This window comes from Tyto alba, unplaced genomic scaffold (genome assembly GCF_018691265.1).
Source record: "Tyto alba isolate M040663 unplaced genomic scaffold, T.alba_DEE_v4.0 Super-Scaffold_8, whole genome shotgun sequence".
Lineage (NCBI taxonomy): Eukaryota > Metazoa > Chordata > Aves > Strigiformes > Tytonidae > Tyto > Tyto alba.
Genome location: NW_024881329.1, coordinates 9,417,122 through 9,443,016, shown reverse-complemented (window position 1 = coordinate 9,443,016; position 25,895 = coordinate 9,417,122). Strand labels below are relative to the sequence as shown.

Below are 25,895 nucleotides of genomic sequence, written 5' to 3'. Positions count from 1 at the left end.
TTTTAGGATAATTTAAATTTTGCCAAGTCAATGATACCACGATGATCTAATGTGACAGAATCCAATGGTGAACTTGTGTCTTGCTCTTGGCTTAGCCTTCAGCAGCTTAAAGTAGTTCAAGTCCTCCTTCAGCATGATGAGCAGGAGACAGGGATACCCAAGGACAACTATCATTCCATGTTGAACTTGCTTTATAAGGGTTTAACTATGACTACTCTGCATGCTACAGAAGGAAATGGTGCTGTCTTCCTCTCTTGGGAAAGATCTATTGCATATTCATAGCAGTTAAGAAGATAAATGCTTTTTCGTGCATATGCTAAAGGATTTTCAATATTGCCCTTGAGTTCGGGTATTTTGTTTTGCCTCCACTATCTCTCCTCCTCCTTACATATCTATGCCTGATGGATTTCATCACCTTATTTTTACCTTTCTCCTTTGACAGCTCCTTCTGCTCAAGACTCATCTGCCTCTCTGAAAACATTAGTCAAACTGGACAAAAGATAATATTGCATTAAAATTCTACACCAATAGATTAACATATTGGAGACCATATAAAGTGCAACTGAGATAGAGCTCCGAATTCTGAGCTTTGCCTGGACAATCAGGACAGTAACTAAAATAAGTGATAAAACTCATGCAGATTTCTTAACTAATTCACACACATTCCTCATCCCAAAAGCACAAGCCATTTGAACAATGGTTTAGCCTCATAAAGACATGAGAACTAGCTGACATTTACATTAGGTATAGATCACTTATTCAGGGCCCTAATATTGTCAGAATTGTTCATGATGAGTGGCTCAACGCTTCACAAATTTTCCCCTACAATTTCAATCAGTTGCTCAATGATCAAGTTAAATGGTATGCAATAAATAGGAACTATAGTAGGCAAAATCTGTAGATATAACTGTTACAGAGTAACAATAGAGGTACTTTTTGCCTTCAAGTAATTTTAAGAAATTTTCATAATGTTTATGTGCTCTGAAATCAAATGATATGACTCAGAGGGAATGACTTACTAGTACATAAATTTAATAACACTCTGCCCCCTTCTGACATACCTACCGTACAAACAGGCTGCTGATAAGTCCATTAAGGCCTTATCTTAGCATTGCTTTTCAAACATGCAGTCTGGACTGGCTCAAAACACTTGATGAGCTCCCACAGCTCAAACTGACCTCATACACAGGGAAAACTTCTTCATCTCAGGATTGGTCACTGTGTCAAGTACACCATTTCATAAAATGTTACCTCAAATTGTTCCTTTTTGTATAAAGAGGGCTGGAGTACCTCCCTGTGAGGCCAGGCTGAGAGAGTTGGCGGGGTTCAGCCTGGAGAAGAGAAGGCTCCAGGGAGACCTTAGAGCGGCCTCCCAGAGCTTAAAGGGGCTACAGGGAAGCTGAGGAGGGACTCTTTATCAGAGGAATGTAGGGATAGGATGAGAGATAACGGCTTTAAACTGAAGGAAGGTAGATTTAGATTAGATATAAGGAAGAAATTCTTTCCTGTGAGGGTGGTGAAGTGCTGGCCCAGGGTGCCCAGAGCAGCTGTGGCTGCCCCCTCCCTGGGAGGGTTCCAGGCCAGGTTGGACGGGGCTGGGAGCCCCCTGGGCTGGGGGAAGGGGGCCCTGCCCGTGGCAGGGGGTTGGAACTAGGTGGTCTTTAAGATCCCTTCCAACTCAAACCATTTTATGAACAACTTGGACAGAGAATAGCCAAATTCCTGATAGCCAAAGCACCTTCAGATGTGAGATATTTTCACTTCATCCTCACAAAATATTCAGTGTAAAGTAAAACCACGTTAATTAAAAAATACAGCAGCTTCAGTTTTCATCTATTTCCTATGATCTTTTCCCAGCCTCTTTTCTATCTGGATAGCCCCTGACTATATTTTATAACAGTCCTGAGGCTATTCTATGTTTTATCTTGACAATTATTATCCTTAAGAAAAAATAGCACAGTGAACAGACCCATGCTTACCCTGGAGTCCAATTTTTTTGTAATTGTCAAAGTCCCATGTTCCATAATAGCTTTCCATTTGAAAACATGACAGATAACCACGATTGTTAAGAAACAATTTTAGCACAGTTGGTCAGCATCTCCAGTTTAACAGAACAGTGTTCAGCATTTATGCAACAATTTTCTATCAAAAGATAATGTTGGTGTTTAACCAGTAATGTTGGGTGTTTAACCCTTACATGTCACTAATGTTCCCATCAGCTTTAATGGTCCATATTTTATACTGAGACACAGTGATGTAAAAAAGAGCAATTTTAATCAGATCAGTTTCTGAAAGCACTAATTTATTAACAGAATTGAAGCAGGATATAGAACCCATTTCTGATATTTGATAAATAAATAAATAAGAGATTAGGGATATTTTCAAAAGCTATCAAAAAGATACCAAAGGTCTTCCCTAGAATATTATTGGCTGTATTTCTAAAGGCATTTCCATCATAATTGATAGCTATGCAGATTTCCATTTCTCATCACAGTCAGTCATACTGCAAATACCATCATTATTGGCTCAGTAGAACTTAGTCTGAGGAAATAAATTCATTTCACAGATGTTACTCAGAATTCATGACCAAGCTGTCCCAAATCCCAATCCTGGACTGGAAATAAAGATCTCCGTAGCTCACAACAAGCCCTTTTACCAGTCCCACATCATCCGTAAGAAAAACATCAGATTGCCTTTGATTTTTTATTTTGTCATTTTCTCGTGAGGATTTACGCTGTAACAAAGAGGCAGTATTCAAAAATATAATCATTTGGTAAAAATATTCATGAAGAATAATGGATTAGTTCCTGAAATGCCCCTGGCTAGCCAAGTTATAGATTTAATGTAAATCTCAATAGAATCTGTTTTGATTTAAAACACCACACATATTTCAGTGCATTCAGTAAATATTAAGTAATAGTCAAGTCTTCTGTTCCTCATGATAAACTGCACTGTTTCTATTTACTGTTTAGCTAACCAAAACCTTTCCAAAAGAGTTCTTCAGTTGCTGAATGAGAAAGCAGTGTTGGATAAGCATGTTAATATTTGGGCAGCTCAAGATTTGTCCAAATATTCCTGCTAGGAAGGAGTTTTTCCTGGAAGGTCATAGAAAAAGGTCTTAAAACTGAATATCAAATAAAATATAGTAATTATAATAATAATAAAATCTACATTAAGCTACAGGTTTGCAAAATTAACCCCCACTCCTTCCATTCTATATATAAACAGAAGGATTTAATGCAGTATCTTCTTTAATGAAACATACTAAAGAAACTTCATCAATTTCTTCCATTTCAACTTCATTCATTTACTTTAATTTCTTTAATTACTTTCTTTATTGAAACAAATTAATGTCTTCCATCTATTCAGTATCACAGCATAGGTTCATAAAGAAACAGGACAGAGTTCAGAATGATAAATTATAATGTCTGAGCCACCAAAAAATAGCATCAAAGACATATTCCATAGATGCTTCTAATTCTAATACTATTAAGTTCACAGGGTTTTGCCTAGCTCATATTTTACGTAAATAATATCTGGTAATACGGTCCTCATACAAAGAAAAGAACAGTTAGACTAAGGAAAAAAAAATAATCTTGAAAAAGTCCACAATCCAGGAAAAATATCTGGATCTGCTGACTCAAAGAACGTCAAGAATTTATGATGTCAGTGGCCCAGAAGATTTAATTCTTCTTTTGAAGACATTTAATATTTTCAGATATGCAGAGAAACTTTCATAATATAATAAAGGAGTTACTATTTTTTTTTTTTTTTTAGAAAATAATGTTGCAAACCTCTATGACCCAAGGAAAAGAGAGAAAACTAAAGTGACTGGGATTTCATGATGAATGGCATATATCATTATATCATTTAGCACACTATAGCTATTAAAACTCATTTGAAGAATTTATACTTACTACAGAGAACACACAAATTCACCCTCTTGCATGTTTCACCTTTACAAATTAAGAAAATAACTATGTGATTCAAAAAATACATGGCATTTTCAGCTCCTATCTATGTCAGCAGAAGCTACAGATGTCTCTGAATCTTAAATTAATTCTGATTAGAAGCTTAAAATATGCTTATTTATGCCTAAATTTTGTACAGTGTATATAAATTTGCCCTTCAAGCAACAGCCATAATATGTGCAGTGAGTTATGAAACAGGGATTTTGCACATTAATTATATTAAGACATCCTTTTCTATCTTCAGTACTACACAAAGAGATATCATTAGTGCATAACACAAAGTATATTTATATCATATAACAACAAAGGACAATAGAGTTATATACTCTCAGTCCTTGGCCCTAACATTCACTACTGGGTTTGAGTGGAATATGAACATTTTAATGTGTGTCATTTGATCTGACAAGATACTACCTTACAAACAAAACAAGTTTCCCCTCAGAAACCTTACTGCCTTTTTATATTATAGGCTATCACAGCTATAAACAAGGTAACTTCTTACAGTAAGATGCACGTTTGCCAGTCAGACAGCAGTGTTCATTCGTTCCAGCTGTTCTCTGCACCATCATCAGTATCAAGCCCCCAGTGGTGTGAACAGCAGGGTGTGACATGCTGGGGTGTGAGAGTCAGAAGGCTGACCCCAAGAGAGAGGGTGTAGGATGAAAACAACACACATCAGAAAAAGAAGGCATTTTTAATTTTTTTTTGTCAAATATAAGGTGGAATATTCACAACTGTTTCTTCCAAAAGGAACTGGCTTTTTTATTAATCCAGAAACACACTGTGCTGGGGAGTTCCCTGTATAAATTCTATCAACCTTGAAGGCATCTGTTGTTCCATGTCAGTGGGAGGTGCCAAGAAAAAAAAGTGAGGCAACGCAACCATTCATTGTAAAACTTTCAATATATCTCACCACAAACCCATGGTATATTAACAGAACTGTTCTATTTTGGATGTTTGGAAAGCAGATAAAAACTGAAAAAGTTGATTTCATGGAATCTTTGAGAAAATGCACTGAACCACAACTGCATTCACATTGACCTAGCAAAACAAACAACAAACATTCTGGATAGAAACCACAAAAATAAGGCTAAAGTAAAATCCACCAGCATAACAGGAAGTCCAGCTCAATCAGGTGCCAAATTATGCTTGCTTTTAATTTTAATTCTACTGCCCAAAGCATGTGCGTTTTTGTGAAGTGTTATTCATCTGCTGATTGCATCATTGGTTTAGATTAAGTTAATTTTATCAGTGCCGAATTCAGCCAGCTAACCTTTACTATTTCTTTTTAATAGGTTTGATGCCATACATTTTTGTTGCTGAGATTAGTATTGATTAAAGCCTCTGCCTGTACTTGGTTTTTGATTGCCTTGTGTAATTTGGAAGACTAGTAAGAGTATGAAGTACAAATAACATTTTACATTCGCATGTAGACCTGTGAATGACCTTTACAAATTGAATATACTTCAAAATACACCTGCTCTTGAGGTAAAGGACAGCAAATAAACAGGAAGCCAGTAGACATCTCAAGGCATAAAAAAGGAAGATTCTATAAAGTGCTGTGAAGTAGCACGCTATCTTCAAGGTCTGGACAGAACAGAAGGGATTCCCAACCTGCCCTGTCTAATGCAGAAAGCTTAGTTAATACCATCTAAGAGGATATACTCCTGATATTTTAAAACATGATTTGAAGCTTTTTAAGCAATGCAGCAATTCCAAAAAGCCCAATCCTACCCACAACTGTTAAGATGCGAGTTCGTAGTCACAAAGCTACATTAAAGTAGTCAAGGGTTTATGTAACTGCAGAATCACAAACACAGAAAGAAAAGAGAGAAGTCAGGGCCCAGAGATTTCAAATAAGCAGAGAAGATTTGCCATAACTGACCAGACCTTTTATTCACTTGAGCCAACATCCTGCCAGCAGCAATAGCCGTCACTTGTTGACTCAGCTGGGAGTATAAAGAAGAAGAACGTCTGATTAAATTTTTTTCCATATCGTCTGAAAACCAAATATCAGATTTGTCACAGATACAGTCTTGTTTGCTAGATAATCTCCCAAGTGACATTATAATAATGTTTAATGACATTTAGCTTTTATGGAATGGCTGATTAGACTAATTACAAGTGCAAAGAAGAGAACTTTGACATATATTCTGTGAATGGATGCAGAAGATGTTTTCAGATAAAGCATTTTTATTCCCAAAAAGTTGTTTAATTCATTTTATAAAGTCTGAGAAGTTAGGTTTGGAAAGCACCAAGCAGGCCAATTTTCTTTCTCTCTCCTAGGGTGGGATGCATTACTCATTTACTGTACTGTACTATATTTTCTAGCCTTGTCTCATTTTAAACACAACTTCAAAGATATGAAGCATCCCACACTTCCCTTGGGAAACTACTCCAAAATAGTACAGAGGTTTATTTCTGACATTTAATATAATCTCTCCTCCTCAGCTTCATCCCATTACACTCACTCTGTCACCTTCTAACAGAGTTTGAAAATAAGCAGACAGGGATTTTCTGAAATCTTGTTTAAGTTCTGGACACTGTCATCCATATTCCGAGAAAAACATGTTATGCCACCTGAAGCCTATCCTGACTTACTTCTAAAATGCCACTCTCAAAGCCATACACCCAGACTTACAGCCACTTTGCTCTCTCAAGGAACTTCAGTGAAAAAGTAAATTAACAGCTTTCTTCTAGACTAATGCCTGGGAAAGGCTACAGAAATATGAACGCAGTCAAGACATTTTTCCAGGGCCTTTCATCAGTCCCAAGCAAATTCACCTATTTCTGCTGATCCATAACAGTGGAGGAAAAGTCAGTGTCTGTTTCTCACATCAGAATCGAATATCCTGCTGTATAAATTGGTTTTCCAAATGAGATCTGACATATCACATAATCTATGACACAGATTCATTTGACAATAGTATCCAATCATAAGAAAATAATTATTTCAGTGAAACAAGGGTGAAACAGGCTATGCGTAGCAATAGCTGAGGTTTCCAGCTCCCTGACGGTATAGTTGCTGCATATTTTACTGCATGTTATATATCAGAAATTCTGCTTTTTACATCTAATGGACAAGAAAATGGTATTGCTCTCTCCAGACTTCAAGTACGAGTGAAATCAGGAGATAAGAGTTACAATGACCTTTGATATAGAGGATTTGTAAGAACTTATTCCACCATATAACTTATCCAAAATGCCATCTTTAAAGCAGCCTGCAGGCTCTAGGATACCTTTCTTCACTGTGTAAACACTTATGTAAAAAAAAGAAATGGAAAGCTCTTTAATATGTAACTGTTCTATAAGCTCCTGATGTGCCACAGGGAGGACTTACATGCTTCTGCTCTATTTGTTTGATAACTGCATATCTTAAAGGGGATTTGAATGCACTTTAATGCACAAAAAGTTGTACAAAGAACTACAGTAAAATGCAGCATTTATTTACAAAAACTACAAAACCATCAGATAACAACAGTAAGGGCTAAACAGCCTGTATATAACCTGGTCCTAAGAAAAATCATTATATTGCTGCCCATGGAGCAACTACAAAGGAGATTATGAGTTGAGATTATCATCTCCTCGGGATAAAAACAGTTATGACACTTCTTCACCATGTGTGTGGTGTAACTACAATGGGAAGCATGCAGGCAACACAGTGTCATCAAGGTTCTGCCCCTTCTCTGTCCTCTCCATTCCTTTCCTAACTACTTGAGGGGGCATCGGAGATGGCAGGATAGGAAAAGCTGAGAAAAGTGCAATTATTCCAAAACAAAAAGGATTTTTTTATTTCTAAGTAGTGCATATGTGATACACAATTTCCTATCTGTCTCAACAGGTTTTTATAGCTCTGAAATTGTATAGTTTTGGATAGTAGTACAGAAGGATTCTAAGCTTGTAAAACTCTGTTAGTGCCATAACCACTGTTAATATTCCAGACTTGCGCACACAGGCATACTTCTCCTGCTACCTTGAAACTAACCGTAAAAAAACCTCATATTAAAACATACAGTATAGCTCACCTACAATGTCTTTTGAGAAAAATTCTTACCAGCTGCTTGTACCATTAAACTGACTACATCCCTACACATGTATTTTCTCCTCAAAAAGTCGTTGATTTAAAAAACAAAAACAAACTCTCAAACTACCAAGCCTTTTAGCTAGAGTGCACTTAATGCCCTATTTTTCTATTAATAGTCATGAATAAACAAGGCAGATACAGGAATGTATCTGGTACATATCCAGCTCTTTCTGCTCCTCCTCCCCTTCAGCTTGGTGAGCTTTTCATTTTAGCCATTTTCCATATTGTTTGCACTGTAATGTTTATGAGTAGCAGGTAAATGAACAACAGACATAATGAAATCCAAAGCAACCTGCAAATGTAATGCCTATGCTACAATTAAGGTGAAGCTTAGCAGCTAGCAGGGGAAAAATTTACATCATCAGGGGACCTATGTGCTTTATATCCAGTGAAACCAATTCCACCAGGGAAGAAGGATGACCAAAAAGAGGAGTAAGACACTACCTCTGGTTTTGCCTATTGCTTTCTCATTATCTTTCTCAGTAATACAGGATCATACTACTTATCTTACAGCCAAAATCTCCGCATGCTCACGGGGAGTGCTGGTGGCATTCTTAGTGCATGTAACATCCTTACCAAAGGCAAGGAGGGGCTCTTACTTCTCTAGGGTCTTCAAAAAAGAACAGCAAGCCAAGAACATTCAACTTTGAATTAAACTTTCAAAGTGACTATTCAGTTTCCAAATGAGGATCAAGCAGGCATGTTAAATCAAACACAACATGACTTACAGTCTCTAATCAGACTGTAAGGCATGGTTTTACCTCCTGTAAGCAAAGACATTACCAATAGCATTCAGTTATATCAGTCCTTTTAAAAGTCAACATAAAACAAATTCTTTAAGGTATAATGTGAATCAGAACATTACAGAGATAAAATAGTCCCCCCATTCACTTCTGAGTTTGCAAAAGTTGTCTACATAAGGATTCTGAAAATACAGCCGCACCCTGTCTCTTATCAAGTCTCTTGATTTCAAGAATTTCAAACATTCATTTACTTCACTAATCCACTCATTCTGAAAGAATATCAGATATATCCTTGCAATATCAGAGCATCTAACTAATTCCAAATTAAATATTTTCTGAATATATTTTTAGTTGCAGTGCTATTATACCTACAGTAGTCTGGCAGAGAGCAAAATGCATATTTTCCTAGTAGTTGTATAAGTAGAAGCAAATGCTAAAGCTAAAATCATGCAGGTTGCTAAAACCTTGATAACTTCACTTTTTCAACATTCTTGATAACTTCACTTTTTGAACATTCATGCCACCAAAGCTTTTCTAGTAACATGGTAGCATTACATACAAGTACACTGATTAGCATAGGTACAATCAACTGGAGTTCACCGTTATTTTCTTAGTTCTTTCTGTATGAATCTGTTAAATTCTGTATGAATGGTGTAGTTGCCCTCAAACTGGATATAGCTGGAAGAACAGTGTCCTGTGTTCCAGCACTTCTTTCACTTGCACTGTATTTGATACCTTCTGCACCCTGGAGGGGTCATTTGTGCTATTACAGCATCTCTATCTTCTCACTTTTCTCTCTATAGCCATTCTTTAGTCCCATCTTTATTCCCTTCAGTATATTCTCTTCTGTGTCCTGCTGCTTCTATGAGTCTGCATAGAAATACTGACTCTTGATGACTGCTCTCACTGCATGACAAGTTGGGGCTTTTTCTTTTATTCCCTGCAGTCTGAGCTCCAAATATCCACTTTACCCAATGATTTCTATTTGGCCAAGTCTAAATACTGTCTTCTGCAACTCCATGCTCTGCTTAATGTCTAGTTCTGTCAGTCAGACATGCTTTTTCTCTACCTACTCCTTGGACTTTGGGACTCTGCTTTTCTAGTTTCCTCCAGTGCTTTCTTACTTTTTCATTATTTCTTTGGGCAATTAGTACCGTATATATACAACTGTTCCGGTTTCTGCTTCTACCCTCTCCACTGAAGAGTGAATACCACACCAGATGAGCTACAAGCCATCCAATTTAACACTGCTACCCATCTCCACTGCTACAAATCTCTGATGCTGACTACTTCCAGATCAACACCAAAGACAGGAATACGGAATTGAAAGATCTCTGGCTATCATATCCAAGGAGCCATAATCTAATACTTCCTTCTAAAACAGATCAAGCTCCATCCTAAAAGTAGTCAGGGTTTCTTGGCACTATTGATCTTCTTATAGCAGTGTTCCAGATCTTCACATATCTGAATTTCAAAATTTTTAATAACATCACATTAGATATATAAATTCCAAATAAAACAATATTTTTTATTATTTTATAAAGAAAAAATCTAGATATTTTGAAGTTGCTTAAGTTGCTGACCCCGCAGGCACACAGAAAAAAGACTACAAAGAGATTAAATTTAATTAAATTAAATCATAGGAAAATTAACCAACAAAATAGGCAACTCGAGCGATTCTTCTACCATATCATCCTGTAACTTTAGAAAAATCAGTGTCCTTATTTGACCTAGCTGAAGTTACAACCCAGCTGAGTTCAAAGAATAGGACCGTTACACAAACAAATTGAATCTGAACATAAACTCCACCAAAAATTAGCAGGAATATGACGAAGTGAATTTCTTAATTTTACAGATCTCAAGTATGGACCTAGATGGTCAATTATGTGCAAAGGACACTTTTCTGTTATGACCCTTATATAACTTCTATGGCCAGGCAAATAAATAAGAGGTGTCATATACATAGTCTTTTGAATACCCATAAACTGAAAATATTGATGCCCTCTGAGTCTTGAAAACAAGATATGTAACCTTTAAGTAGAGTTCTCTTATTACCTAGCATTTAAGTTTTCTTGGAAACTGTAAGACATGCCTACAGCAACAGAGTGTAACTACTTGGTTTTGGTCGCCTTTCCTGTTTGGTTTTACCACACTGCATGCTGAAGTGAAAATATAATATGCTACAACCGAAAAATAAATGAATGGAAATCTGTCACGTAAAAATGGAAGCAAAGGCAACCTAGCTTTCAGCTATAAATACATAAAGGTCCCAAGGGTACATATGCAAGCAAAAATGCAGCAGCTAGTAGCTGACACAACGACATTTTCCTGAGACAGACTAGAAACTCCATAAAATAAGTGAATAAAGAGAAAAATAACAAAGCAGCACACTAAGGACCCTTTGCATTGGGCAGAAGAGTAACAGACAGAACTTGCATAAAAGGGTGTATAGTTTGATCTCACTTTGCCTCATGGAATTTATTTCCAATTAATATCTCTCTACCACAATGGAACTTACATGATGAGATCTATAGAAAGGTTTTCTCTGTCTCAAGTATGGCCTTGTAAATTTTGTCTGCACCACCACTGAGATCAGAATAAGCTCAAAAGGAATAACTGTAAATTTTCAGAATCATTGTGGAGTCAGAGGAAGGACTGGTACCAGATTTGGGGTGTACTGATGGCCCACTAAACTTTTGAATTTATTTTCCTAGGAAGCCAGAATTTCACTTAAAAAAAAAACTGAGGTGAAAACTGACAAAAATGAAGATTTGTGAAACTTTCAAATGAATCCGTTGTCTGACTTTTCCATTGCTTTTATCTTTCAGTATTATTTTTTTTCTCCAAAAGAACAGCACAGAGCCTACCAGTTTCAGTAACTTCCTCTGACACACAAGTTTATGACCCAATCAGAATTGTTTCAAGAGTTACAGCTGGGCACATTAGAGGTTTCCAGATTAATAAAGGCAAACAAAATAATTCTGTTACCTACAGGTACTAAACAGAGGCAGGGAGTTAACTGCACCAGTAGTAGTTTTTAAGTGTGTGATAGTACTAAGATCTTTCTTATATGAAAGGAGATGAAAAAGCGTACTGTTAAAAAATAATAAAAAATCAAGCAAAAAGATGATTTCCCAAACCGTTTTTCCAGGAAGACACACTGACTTTATATGCAGCACCTTCAAAAACACACATGAAAGTGATCAAATTATATAGCTGCTTGTAATGGCTCAGAAAGATATCTAACATATCATAAGGTCCCTTATAAAGTTCCTCTATACATGGTAACTTTGATACTAATTTCTAATGCAGAAGCACTTTCTTTGCATGATGTTCTTGAACTGGACTGTTTTGGGAAGGATTGGGAGTACAGAAATGGAAGCTGTGTTTCCATATTTCTGAGAAGTTTTAGCTCTCTAGATCTATCACTCGGGATAATCTTAAATTACCACCTGTTAAGTATTTTTACTTAATCTTGTAATTCATACTGTTTTTTAATTGCATTTTCATGCCTCCTTGTTCCAAGTATGCCTGCATGCAGAAATACAAATATGCTCAGGAGTACTTTGAAAGATCAAGCTCTAAGTGAATGTGGTATTTGAAAGCTTGCTCCTATCTATCCTTGACATACTTTGTAAATTCTTTGAAGCATGATTATGGGCTGTAATATGTTTATCTGAAATACACTGGTACAGACACTTAGTATTGATAAAATAATACCAACCAAGTAAAAGTCATACCGTTGAAGAGGGAAATTGTAAAATAATCAGAGATAAGCACATACCACCTGCAAAAGGCTGAGGAACTTCTCAAAAGTGAAAAGCCTTACTGACATGGAAAAAGACACAGACCAAAAAAAAATAAAAAAAAAAGACAATGCAATTTTACAGTCTCCAATGGTTTAAATTCAAAACTAAGATCATAGGTTGGAAGATCAACCAAGCAAGCCTTTTATGGGAAAGCGTTCTCTGGCAGAATACCTCCTGGAGGCTAACAAGCACTTAAGGACTTCCAGCAATTTACATTTACTATACCAGTTTACAGGTTTTGTCAAATGAATGGGTGTGGACTGAGAAACCTACAAAGTCTGTTCCAGTGTTTTTGCAGCCTTCAGTGTGAAATACATAGCCAGGCTGAAGGTCCAGAAAGACTCAATTATCACCCATTTAAAATGTACACACTCAAATTGGAACCCTCTATATTCCCCAGATATTGGCTTGATTTCCTTTAAATGTATCCACATATAGTAACAGCAATGAAGTATTAAAGATAAGAATATCTCCCAAGTACAATTAGACACATGTCAAAAACAATGCAGAATTTCAAAGAGAAGAACCGCATGCTGACACACTGAGTCAGGCTATGTGCACTTTGGGGCACTCTGACAGAATTACAGAATAACTTGGCGCAGAAAGGACCTCGGGAGGTCTCATAGCCCAGCCTCCAGCTCACAGCAGACTCAGCTGTAAGATGAGACCAGCTTGTTCAGGGCTTTATCCAGTCAGGCCTTGAGAAACATCCATGATGGAGACAACATCACTGCTGTGGGCAAGCTGCTCCAATGCTTAGCTTTCCTTGTAATGGACCTTATAAGCAGTCAGAGCTGCTCTTACTTCTATTTATGCCCATTCAGTCATGTCCTCCCAGCCTCCATCTTAAATATATGATTTTAAAGAATTCATCTCAATCCAAAGTTTATCTTTGCATTTTAAAATACAATATTTTACACAGTGTACAAACCTGTATACTGAGACTTATGCTTTGAGCACAGAATAATTTCTCCCTTTATGTCTAATACTGATCCCAGGTCTCGTGGCTCAGGTGGTAGACTATCTGAACTGCTGCCAGAGGGTTCCAGTCTAGTTGCTGCTTAGGTCACCCATTTTCCCAAGAAACAGCTGGATACTAATGCTAAGAGATGAGCTAGCATCACATACAAAGGGCTCCAAAGGCAAGTTAAATCACTTCCTAACTTTCAGGGTAATAGAAGCAAGAGCAGAGGGACATATTTTTCATTCAAAAATTGCTTCACAGAGAAGTGATTATCTGATTTTATTAACGTCTCTATACACATGAATAGTGCCCTTTCCTCCTTAACCTATTTCTTTATGTATAACATTATGCTATATTACCATCCTTTCTGAATTCTGACACAGATGACACTGATGCAAATTATGCATCTCAATAAGATTGCACTGCTGAAATTGGAGGTAACTGATACACAAACTTTTTTTTTCCTTTTCCCACAATTAATTAAAATTCCAGCATTTAAGTAACTGTTATGTCCAGAGACAGAGATAAATGGATGAAAACATAGAAAGCTCTGTATAACACATGCACTGAATAACTTAAGAAGAGAGGGCAGAATTAATGGTGGTTCTCAAATTGATAACAGTCCTAAAATGCCAGCAGTGCTTTGCCTCTGCACCCAGCACATCCTTTTATTTATGCATCTGCAGCCTATAAAAGAAAAGCTAATTTAAAAATCTACTCAAGGAGAAATTTTTAAATTTCTTCAAAAGAGCTTTTAGAATACTAAACAGGCCTATACATGGAGATTCGATTTGAAGGAAAATTTCTGTTCTTTTACTAGTCCTCAATATCAATGTATTTAACTTGAAGCATGTACATCCATTGTATCTCAGTGTAGTTATATGATTATAGACATCTAGTGCCCATGGACTCTGTGCACAAACAGTTCTAGTTTATAAAGATAAGAGTATGGGTAGGAATCTGACACCTGGGACTTCAGACAGAAGTATTTGTGAACTAGCATGCAATTTTCAAAAAGTCTTAAGCTATATTCAACTAAAGCAGCTATAAGTTCAGATGCTGAGCTAAATTTTATCCAATGTCTCTCTGTCTAAAAAAATCCAAACACTTACCATAAAAGCATGCTGGACATTAGTTAACTTCTTTGTGGAAGAGGAGCTGCACAGAAATAAAAGAGAAAGAATCATCTTCACTTTCAAACCCCATCCATCAGTTAAGCAAACTTCCTAAAACATTCAGGACTTGATTCTTATCTCCTGCTCTGGCATTTGAATAAATTCAGAAATTACACCCTTTCATGAATGTTTTTGTATCTTTCTTTTCCTTTCAGCAGTGGAATGCTAATGGAGACTATATATTGGTTTAATTAAAAAGCCAGAGCACAATTAAAACACACACATTTTCTTTTAACATCAGAATTGTCAATGTGTAAAATCACGGTATTTTGGTTGTGGAATTCCTGTGAGTAATTTTTTTTTTTTTTTTTAAGAAACCACTCTCTTACATGATATTACAAAGGGTCAAGATTGAAACCACCAGTGTAATATTTACCTGTGCACAAGTTCCTTTAGGGGGAAAAAATAGAACAAAACCGAAACCCAAACAAGATTAGTTTTCAATGAAGTAGCTGAAGACAAAGTAAGTAAATTAGTTTGGGGATTTACCTGTCACTAGTGGAGAGTGTTCTTACAGAAATCAAATCAGAAGACTGAAACAATAGGAGAGCAGATATGTTCCCCTTCAATTTGCTGTTTTATCCATCACAGTTTTCAAGTTGTGCTTCTCTAATAGTTTAAACTTAAGGAATAAGATTGCAACTGCTGTAATAACCACTGAGGAACTCAAGGTGTAGTAGGAGAATTTTATTCCCTACTAATGGCAATGTCCTGAGAAATGTGTTTTACAAGCAAATCTGTTCTTTGATTAATATTATAGCTCATCAGACAGTCTGCCACAGACCCTAGTTTTGTCTTTCTCCATCTTGACAGTCACAAAGAAATGGCTTCCTACTATATCAGACAGTTTTAAAGGGAGCATGTTGACCTTGCAAAACAGAATTAAAAGACAGATTTCCTCATTATAATATTGCGATTCAAAATTATATAGGAAATACCAGCAACAAAAAGCAATTGTCAGTATACGTTGGGGGAGGGAAGGAAGAAGGAAATTAAATTACCTGAAATTATCGGTTAAGATAACTTTTTTCTAGATGAGGATAATAAACACATGCAACTTCACTTGCTTGCTTACCAAGAGAAGAAAAGAATTTTACTCAGGCCCAGCCATACGTCAACATGTGAAAGCATCTGTGATGAATGATACTGTATTGCACTTTCAATTGCACTCCTAGTATACTGTTCAAGAGATAAATCCACTTATTCTTTCCTTTACTTATTGTATACATAAGAAGAAAGTATAGCAAGATTAACAATCCAATAAAACACGAAGTAATGTCTTAAAAGAAGGAATTCAAATCTGTTTATTATTTTGGAATAGGCTATATGCAAACATTTTCTTTCTTTGGGAGAGTTCCTATCAATTAGTTTGTTCAGGCAGTTGGATTCTACTGACTACAATCTAGTATGCAGTAGATCTACTGTTACAGCACACAAAAGAGTAATGCTATTTACTATTTACATATATCTGAGCATACATCTGAAACTGTTACACTACAGAGTATATAATTTTTCACAGATCCTGATGCACTGAGATTTCTAGAAAAAGGGACAGTTTAACATAAAATCTGCACCAAGACAGGAGTAATACTCCCATTTTTTTCCTTTCTAACCTTTAGAATAAATAAAGTCCAGAACTGAAGCAGGTGACAGCCATCCCAAAAAAAGAGACACAAGGGGAGACACATCATCCCATCTCTTCTTTCAAAATCGGCCAGCATGGGTTTAAGGAAGAACAGCTGTTAAATTCACTTTTTGGTTATTTTTGCTCTGCTCCCTTGACTCTGCTGTCTGAATCTCCAGGCCACCTTTTCTGTCAGTCACATTAGATGACCCGCTGTCCTCATTCCACTACTATCTGTTAGCAAAAATACTACATCAGACAGCTCTATATTATTCCCCTGTATTTTATTAGGTCATCCCACCTATAATATATTCACTGTTATATTCTGGATTTTTCCCATATGCATCTGATGGGACTAGGATGTTCCCTTTCATACAGGCTAGTTTCATAACTTATCTTGGACTGCTACAATCATTCAACCAGGGTATTTTTTCACTATTTCAGTGCAAAGCTCTGTTGTAAACCATCACACAAATGTTTGCAACACTCAGCAACACCACCTTTCAAGAAAAACAACTCTAGTTAATAGGAGCATCCAAATCAAGATTTTAATGTGGTTTACACCTTTACTACTAGTGCTTCATAGGGCAGCAATCTAAAACTCTGGCATCAATGACCTTCCGAGACTAACGATGCATTATTACAAAAGATGGAAAAAATGAGGTCCCAACATCAGTTTGCATATCCCAGAGCATACAGGCATCCAAAACACCCATCAGGGATGTTATACAGTATAGTCTGAATATTGGAAGGGTAGGCAAATATATTTTTCAGTAAGCCAAGGATGGAAGATGAAGACTACACCGAATAATCATGTCTCTCTGTGGCACAGATAGTAACATAACTTAACTCTTGAAAAGCAGCCAGCTGATAGGACTGTAGTTTTTAAGGGCAAGAAGCATTTTAACAGTCCAAGAGCTTGCATGCAGAATTACAGCCAAGTCAGTGTTTACACACAGGTTATAAAAATCAGACTAAATCAAACTTAATTCATCCAAGAATGGTAACTATCTTCAGATCTTCTGCAGTCATTTTTCCTATCATACATGGCTGTCAATCTTTATTCTTTAAATGAATCAATATATAAAACCACAGACCAAATTAATAAAGGAAACATAATACTATTTCATGTTTGATGGGACAAAACTGTTTTCTGATAGTGTTTAGTTGAAGTGGAAGTGTCATTTTATCGGAAGCGTACCACCTGACTTCCCAGTTACAAAAGAAGGCAAGTTTGTCACATCCCCTTTCACTGTACTTTTCCAAGCCAAACAAAAACACATAAGCAGTCTAATGAGACACCCTGCAAGCTCTGTCCTTTCAGACACTGCAGAATCATCTACATCTACTTAAAGGCAGTTTTAAAAATAGAATTGAAATAGAACAACACTAAGGTATACAGTCTCCACTGTGTTTGAGGAGCAGGAGTCATTCTAAATACACTATAAAACAGACATTTATGCACCAGCATCAGGCACTGGAAACAATCTTCTCACATAGCAAGAAACCATCAGTATTTCTCCCAGGGTGTACTGCAGGGTTTTGAACAATCAATGTGGAAATACTGCATACAGACTTCTTGACATAAGTGACATCAGCACTGCAGCCCCACTCAGCCCTTTCTTACATGCTTTGTGCAATAATGGCTGATAAATTAAAAAAAAAAAAAAAAAACAAAAACAAAAACAAAAAATGACAGCAACTAAACACAGCAAGCACCCACCCATTTTCTCATCCTTGATCTTCAACCCCCCAGACATTTTCCTCAGATCCAGGAAAGGCAAACAAACCCAGAGATTTCGAGATCCCCTTTGAATACTACAAACATTTCAGATATTCGATAATCCTCAGTTTAGTCATCAAGAAGTGCCCATACGCAAACTTCACAAAGCTTCAGTGTTATTTTTAAAAAGCAGCTTACTACTGAAACAAGAAGCTGCTATATACTAGCTGCCAAGAGCATGATATTAAGGAAAAAAGGAGTTAAGTCCTTGAAATGTAATGAGAAGCCACCCTCTTGAAACAGATTATATCTGGAGAAGAATTCAAGTCCCATTAGAAACCAATGGAAGCAAGTTTCAAAGAGATTGCAAAGTGATTTTCTTTCAAATTACTTAATTTAAATGTATTAAACCATTAAATTAACAGAGCACATTTTTTTTAAGTTACAGAACTTCCTTTAAAGTAACTTTGAAATCAAATCTCACTGGATTCAAGTATGGTCTAAAGGTTATTTAGTTTTAATTACCACATTAAAAAGCCCCAACCGTTATTTTAAAAAATATATACTTGAATGTTAGGGCCCATTCTCCCATTCCATATTGTTTCCTTCATTTCTTGGTCACACCAAGACCACCGGATTTAATGCAAAATGAACTATTACACACTAACAATATAGGCTTCAATCTCCAGTAAAGCCAACATGGAGAAAACAGGCCTAGTGACACGGCAAAGAACTTCGATAGCAGAACAAAAAACAATAATTAAATTTATGTGTATAAAAGTAACAGAAAACAACTGAATTCTGGGTTCATTCTTTCAAATATACCTCGTATCTTAGTTGATACCAACTGCTACCGTTTTTCAAAAAGTATTTCAGGTAGAAATATGTGAAAACAGATCATTCTAGGATTTATGTTCACATAGACATCCATTAGAGTAATGATAGATGAGGGTCTCCCATGTAAATCACTATAAAAATAAGAGTTTAGCTCAAGTTTTTTTTCTACCTATGTACATTATAAACTAGTAAATCAGGGATCTTTTAATAACTCTTTGCAATTGTACAACAAAGGATCTCTTATAAAAGTAAATTAAGTGACCTGAGCAGGATCATTCCTGTCAGTGGCACCATTAGAAACAGCATTAAAGTTAATGAATCTCACAAGTTTAAGGAAGTTTTTCACAATTGCCTGTGCTCTCAGCCTTTCAACCTGATTAAACTTCACTGACATGGAAGCTAGTTAGCTCAATGCAGAGTTCTACATTTGTCTGTAAACCTTTCTGGGATCTTTTGGCATAAAGGAGGTCATGCTCTTGTCATAAGCAGTTTCCTGAGCACCTGCAATTTCCGAGTCACTATGGCCCAAGCAATTCTTCAGTTTCTAAATAAAGCTTTGGTGACATCTGAAAATGTAATGAGAGTATGATCCAAGCTAGCTGTCCTAGATACCTGTGTTATCATTAATTGCTTTAGGACCTTCAATACTGGAATCAGAATTACCTGAAACAGACCAAAGACTACAGTCCAGTCGTGTTCTGATTCAACAACAATTTCAAAGCCCAGAACTGAAACAGGGAATAGACTTAGAATGTCTTATTACTCTCTTTGGGTTAATAGCCTAGTTATGAATCATTTTTTTTCCTGTTTTCTGGACTTGATCTGCAGCTTGAGCAGCATCACAGTTGTTTAATTAATATAGTGCCAAGGAAAACGTGAATACCGTTAAATCTTAACTAGAAAAATGAGCTTGTAATGCTATTGTCAGCAGGCAAGCTTGGCTAACGTTCTTTGGTTTAACGCACTAGGAAAATTTAAGTTGACTCAACCGTGCTTTTTACAGCATTAGCAGTAATCCAGATACACATCACTGCGCACAAGAATATCCACAAAATCTTCATGACGGCAAGTTTCTCTTGCAGCTCACTGCAAACCTTTTAGGTTATTTAACCTTCCGATTCATGCAAAAGCCAACACAACTTTAACAAGGTCCAGCTTTTTACAGAGTTTGATTATTATTTTTAACAATTCCAATTTTACACATTCATTAGAGCAAGTGTGAGCTTTGCCTAGTGAATGGAGGCCATTTCTCACTTTTTCTAGAGGAAGGTTAGCATACATCCTCCTCCCTATACATAGGGAGTCTTATACATCCTATTAGGTTCTGTCCATTTTGCAAATACTCTGTTCCAGCAAGCCAGCTTCATAATCCAGGTAAATTGATCACTGAGGAAAAGTCATTAGTAAAACCGGTAAAATAACCCAAGCAATGACACTGGATTTACCTCTCAGCATGACAAAAGCTACTCTATAACCAGAGTTACAGATTATGACTACAGCACTGTACAGACTTCTGTGTTCCTGCCACCCATCAGTAGAAATTAGATAATATATCCTATGTTATTTCTCCACACAATTAGATTGTCCGATACAGCATTTGATTGATAAAAACAAATTTCACTACATGCATTTTCTTGTTTGCTGGATAGGTTGGTATTAGAAATGTTTATGAAATTTTTAACAAGAAAAAACTTCAGCAGAAAATGGTGGGGGGGAAGGAGGGGGAGTGTGTGGAGGGGGAGGGGAGAACAGGAACAACACAGAAAAAACAGACAGATTTTACTGTACTTTTATTATAGCTTCTGTCAAAAAAAGGACTCCTGGTGTATAAGGAGAAATTTTGGTCCTGTATATATGTGAGGACAAAGGTTGCAGCTTCTCTTTTCCACCATTTAGAAATTTATCCCTATCTCTCTGCATCAACCTTTGATCCATGCCCAGTCCTGCCTCCACTGTGTTGACATAATTGAAAAACTTGAGTTGAAGGTGTAAAAAGAAGAGCTCAGCGGTTAAATCATCTCCCCAGAAGGTAGGAAAAATGCTAAACAGGATTTATGTTCAAACATTCCCCAGTATTTAAATAGGAAAATAAATATTCTTAAAAAGATCTCAAGGATAGGTCTCATATAAGTTACTTTGATAACAGATAGATCCTTCTACCATGAAGGCAGGATAGGTGGTATAGACTTTTTGACTCATTTGCCTAGGAAATGTGGTAATCTCTTTATATGCACCAAGTCAGTCAGAAAAAAATAAATCTCTCAGTTTTACGTAAACAGCAACAAAAAAAAATAGATTCAAAAAAATTAAGACTATTATTCCCTAGAATCCTACGAAGATAACATTGCAAGAACATTGACAGGAAAGCTGCGAAAAGAAGAGTTTAATCTCTTTTTGATCTGTAAAGTAAGTGACTAGAAATGTCAGAAGTTGATAGCTTTCCCAAAAGGGATTCTAAAACTGAATTTATGTCAGTTGGTATTTCTGCGTTTCTAAGAGACCAAACCAGAAACCTCTGAAGTTTCACACCCTCATTCCACAACACTGCATTGATGATCACTATTTAATAAGAGAAGTGACAGAGGTACTTGCTGTGGAACATACAATGCAAAGTAACAACACTTTTGTTACTTTATTATGTCATCTAACTGTTCCTTATGAAGAAAACAATAGAAATTCAACATAGACAGAAAATTAAGAAAACTGATTTTACAAAGCTTGAGTATTCAGTAGCAGTCCTTCAGCCATTTTCTTACTACACTATTAATTTAATTCTGCACTCACTGGAGGCCTAAGGGGGGGAGGCCAGAAAGTCTAACTTAAGAAAAATAACGTTGATATAGTAGGGTCATTGCTTTTTGTTCGGTAGTCCACTTAAAAACAGAGAAGCTGTTTCCTCTTCTTTCTACTGCCAACTTAGAAAAGAACAACAACTTAAAAAAGAAAAACTTTAAGACTCCCATTAAGATGCTGAACATACTTTAAGAGGTGAAATAACGAAGCAAAAGGGTAAAAATAAGTCAGTACTATATTTAGGGCATTTTCAAGACAGAAATCATAACCCAAAGTTGTAACTGTAGTTCTCAAACAAGTAATTGTTAAAAACCAAAAAAAACAACCACTCTGAAAATCCCTGTTGCTATTGAAACATCAGCGAGACCTGTTCTAAATTAATGCATACAAGAGTAATAAAAAGTAATATTAATGTAAACTATAAATGCAAGAGCAAGTAAAAAGATGGCATCTATGACTGGTAATCAGCCAGATATTCCAAGAGAGTCAAAGGAGAATCTAAGTTGGAACAGTGACAAGTTGTTTCTAACATAATTAACATGGAATGGACCTCATACACCAAAGCACAGGAGGAAAATACATAATGATGCCGTAGATGACATTCTTAATGCAAAATATCCTATCCTTCCATCATTTCAGGAACCCCCAAGCATAACTAGGAGTACAATTCATTCTTTTTTCTTTACTTCTGCCACCTTATCCTCCTTTAAGTGTCTAAGGGTTCACACGGTTTAGATGTAACATATACCTGGACTCTTACCTATATTTAGAATTGCAGATAGTTCCAATGAAACCAGAAATACATTGATTTCTATTGCTCTATTTCCTGTTTCAATTCTGTAAAATGTAAAATTGATTCCTGTGAATCGTATTAGATTTGTCAAATGTAGAGGGGGAAATTCTCCATTTTTCATACAGTTAGCACCTGCCGGAATGCAGCAATTTAATTTAACCCATGTATCTTAATTCTGGCTCCAGGAGAGCATTTCTAAAATGACGTCTATATCCAGTTTAATCGTTTAATCTGGGAAGTCATTAAAAGTGTTGGTCAGAATACTGCTCGTCAGAACAGAATTACAGGTGCCTGCAAATACAGTATCTAAATACCCTAAATGTGGTATCAAACACACACACTTTTGCACCCTGCTGTTGCACGTTTCCTAGACAGTACCATGAACATAGCATACCTATTAATCTCTTCTTACCTACAAATCAGGAAATTACCTGGTAATTCAGTTACCAGTGCATCAGCCTTCTTTCTTTACATGATGTAGAAAACACAGATGTGGTTAGCAACACTGTGCTGCATTTCCTCATATGTACATTTTCTTCTGAGATGAACTAAATAATTTCTCATAGACTGCTATGTTTCATTCTTAAAACGATTCCCACAGTGAATTGTGACAGCATGCTGGATCAATACCTTCCAGGCTGACTCTTAGCAACAAGCTCCTGCACCAGCAGAGAGATTCACTGTGCTACTAATCCATGTGTTTGGATCACTACCTGCAGAAGGAAAATTTACACATTGCCAGTGTGTAAAAACATCTAAATGCCACTCCAGTATTTGTTTATGAATTGCTGTGCAATTCAGGGGAAAAAAATAATATATAGATTCCACTGCTGTTCGGGGAGATTCCTGTCATTAATTTCCAGAGTAAGAGATAAGACAGACAACTATAGACACAGTTTTTCTTTCTGTAAAGCATCTATTTGTCAACTTTTTAAGCCCTCTTTCCCTCCAGGACTTTGTTTATATACTTATTCCAGATGAAGCATCTACTCTTCGGAAGCTCTATCAGATAAATATTAATACATATATATTTTTTCCAATACCTAGACACAGTCCACTGTTGCTACTACTACATCTGAACTCACACTCAAAAATACTGTAAGACATATTCCCAAATGTAAGAAAAGAGTACAACTTCTTTCAGTTTAAAATGGTAACAAATCAGTTACGGTCTAAACAAAATACTAAATACCCTATTACTGAAACATAATCAAACTTAACAAATGAGCAGTATTTAATGGAACAACTTATCTACATGATCGCATAGGAAAGCATTACTGTATCTCCAGCTAAGCTCCAGGCCTGCATGACTCCATCAGCTCCTTAGGCCTCCCCTCTGGCAAGGTTCAGGCAGTATTCACACATTAAGGGATGCTATTCCAGCACAGAAGCAAATACCAAGCACCATCTGTGATATTATCCTCTAATCACACCATTTTTCTTTATCATCAGTTGTGCAGAGTTTTGTCTTCAATATTAGAAATGTAAAGAAATACATTTGCAACAATTCTTTTTAAAAGACTTAACGAGCATATAAATGAATGTAGCAAGTATTGTGAATATAACAGAAATAGCCCCTCAAGAGCTTCCCTTTATAAAAACTGATACAGGAACTGTTCTGTAGAGCTATAACATACCATTCAGTTCATGTCTCTCTTTTGCCAGAGGGAAGGTGAAAAAAGGAGGGAGGATAGTGCTTATAAACTTCTGCATTTCAACAGGAAAATCATGATGACTGATATTCATACAATCGAGCCCATTAAAAATTAGCATTTCAATGCCTTATGCAAACATATGTCCAGGATAAGATGGAGTAACCACACATCCTGAAAATTAAGCAATTATGGATGGACAAAGAGAGAAAAGTTTTAAGTTTACTTTTATACTTATTAAAAAAAAAAAAAAACAAAAAACACCAAAACTGAGAGGAGTAATTTTACCAGTTGCACATAAAAGCCTAAATATTCAGTGTCTCTTCTCATCAGTAAATGCCTGTTTGATCAGATTGTATGTTAGCTTCTCATTTTTAGTGAATGACCCAAATACACATTCCAAGCACAACTCTGAAGGCTGAAGCTGCTCAGAATATAATTATTTCAAGATACAATTTTTATTTTGTATTTCAAAATACAAATAGGAGTTAAAGAGTTAAACTTATCTTATAAATAATCTATAGTTAGATCATATGCTATGCCCAGAATTCAAACAGTGCAAGACTAAACTATTGATAGCCACTGTTTTGCTCAAAGTTCCTCCAAGAGAAAAAGATTGCAGAGCTAGAATTGGAGGGTCAATCATCCTGTAACTGCTAGGGAACATGAGCTTTACAAAGTGAATGCCAAAGACTATGCTTTTTACAAAGGATAATATAAAAGTTTTTGAAAGCTAATGGATTCAAGAGAGGAAATGAAAACTGGTTTGTTTAAGCTGCCTTGTACTGTCTTTTACCTCTGAATGGAACAACTCCTTCTTAGCTGGAGACCAGGCATGAAAACACTGCTGCAACATTTACCAATAGCCTCCCCTAAAGTGAATCTGATTGTAGGGTCTGAGGAGTATTTGTAGATCCTGAATACTCAAATACTAACATCAAATACAGCAATCATCATCATTGCCAACATGCTCAATAGAAATGTCAAAGAAAACTAAATATAAAAATTAAAAGTATATTCTTGAAACAGGAACAAAAGGTCTGTATAGGAGTAACATGAAACCGAAGTGCCATAGTATCAAATCACTTCACTTGGCATGAACAAAAAGATGCTAGATTCCTCACTGCACTTAGCAGAGCAGATACCTCAACAAATAATCGAAGTCACTGCTCACTGGGTGGGGTTTCTTGGTGTTCATGCAGATGTTCTACAAGCACATGTTCTACATCCCATGTGCTCTTTAATTATCCTTTCATTTGTTCCCAACTCCAAAGGCTGTACGAGGGGTCAGGTGGCCATGCACAATCTATCATCCATCTCTTTAGCAGACACTGACAAGAAATCAGCCTTGTCAGTGCCTAAAAGGCCAAAGCAAGGAAGGCAGCCAAGGGCCATGTATAAGCTGCAATAGATTAGGCCTGCTTATGTTTGCACAATAACTCACAGATGAGATTGGAATACAAATACAGTGATTTGGCATGTACAGGACACACACAGGATAAACGTTACTGACAATTGGAAAACTTAGTAAATTCAAACAGATTGGCATACTTAATCTCTCTATTGTTTCTAGCTGTTCAAACTTGCATCAGCTGTTCAAACTAGCTCTGTGGGAGCAAAAGCCATCATAGTACAGAACTTCCAAACTCAGCTTTGGTGCTTCACTTTCAGCCCACATAAGTGTTTACTGTGATAAGTGGTCACAGAGAAGGAAGAGGAGATTCCTG

At 36.4% G+C, this 25,895-nt stretch overlaps 1 long non-coding RNA gene across 1 annotated transcript in view; it reads right to left on the bottom strand.

The window, feature by feature from the left end:
- LOC116965099 overlaps window positions 1–25,895 on the bottom strand; it is a 55,930-nt gene that overhangs the window by 7,848 nt on the left and 22,187 nt on the right. Inside the window, exon 2 of the long non-coding RNA XR_004409147.1 lies at window positions 14,684–14,729. This is a non-coding gene — a long non-coding RNA (uncharacterized LOC116965099). The remainder of the gene's footprint in view (window positions 1–14,683; window positions 14,730–25,895) is intronic.